Raw genomic sequence first — 1,494 nt, 5'->3', positions numbered from 1 at the left:
GCCGTAGCTTACTCCCCAGAGGACTTCGGGACCAGGAAAAAAAGGCCCAGACACCAGATGGCCCAATAGGACAATAAATAGGTACAAGCAGTAAACTGTAGAGTGCTGTAAGTGTATAACTTTTAGGATAGAGTGATAGAAGTAGCATTGCGTAGTCTAGTGCTTGTGTCAAATTAGTAAGATGCCCATTCTAGCAGTTAGCTAGCATGGAGAGAATGAGAGGTGAAGGCATACGGATGCCAGAGCTGAACCATTCTTACAGAAGACCACAAGTTTTAAAGGATAACTCCTGGAAACTTGCAGTCAAAAACGGGGGTTTTTTAGTTGGTAGAAATCCAACACTACCTGGTGTCACGGGACACTGGGTGTCTTCGAGAAGATTTTTATCCTCCAGCCGCCTCCGGGCAAAAAAAAAGACGGGAGGGAGTGAAGTGACAGCAGCGTCCGAGAGCAGATGAGGCTAAACCCCGCGAGTCGGAAGAGCAAGTTTTCCGCCTGTTATTGTTATTGTTTGTGAAGTTGACGGTAATTTTGAAGTTAGTTTGTTCCTGTTCCTCATTTCAAGTTATACCGAAGTGAATAAAAGTTGGAAGCTGAAGAAAGAGTTTGATACCCGGCCATCCACGGTACAATATATATATGGCTGAACTTACATTGATAATATTAAAAGCATTTTTATTATAGTCTTATTCTAACATTCCCTCTTAATCTATATGTTATTTAATATAAATCAATTTAATCAAACATTAAACACAATTTTCTGCAATGATTTGATTCTTTTATGGTGTTTATAGCATTTTGCAACAAGGCGTGCTTTGTAACGCGATTTGTCACCATTCGAATTTGTTTTCACTCGATACACTTACTTATTGACTATGATCCTTTGGCTTTGGAAATGATTCCATTTCTTGCTTCATTGCTTCAGTCCATTCTCCATTTTCGTTTGACGGGATTGCTGTTTGGGAGTTAAAGAGTCTGGAGTTAAAACCAAACAATATATGGCTGGTCCATAGTAATCAGGTCGCTTTAAAAGGTTTCGTTGACGTAGTTGTTATCCTGTCGTCTTCTTCGTTATTTTCATTTTTGGTCTCTAGATCTGGATCATTTTCTTCGTCATTGATTTCAGGAACCACATTTTCATCAAGTTGGTAATAGAGAGGAAAATTCATAACGTTATTCTTTTCTTCATTGAATCCTTCAAACTCTTCTTCGTTAAAGTTTACATCACAGCTGATAATTATTCTTCTTTTATTTTTGTTCCATAATCGATAATTATTTGACAGTGCACCATATCCCACAAACAATAACTTGTTGTTTTTTCGGTACCACTTTTTGCGTAGCTGAGTTAGTATCGCCATGTAAGCTGCACATCCAAATACTCTCAAGTGCTTTATTTCAGGTTTTCTCCCTAGAAATGCTTCAAAAGCTGTAATTTTCTTTGTCTGATTCAATGTTGTTCTATTCAGTATATACACGGCAGTATTTACCGCTTCA

Source organism: Dendroctonus ponderosae, unplaced genomic scaffold, assembly GCF_020466585.1.
Source record: "Dendroctonus ponderosae isolate FM_Combo_2020 unplaced genomic scaffold, Dpon_F_20191213v2 Dpon_F_20191213_1, whole genome shotgun sequence".
Classification (NCBI taxonomy): domain Eukaryota; kingdom Metazoa; phylum Arthropoda; class Insecta; order Coleoptera; family Curculionidae; genus Dendroctonus; species Dendroctonus ponderosae.
The sequence above is the reverse complement of the archived record's forward strand: the minus strand, read 5'-3'. Positions refer to the sequence as shown.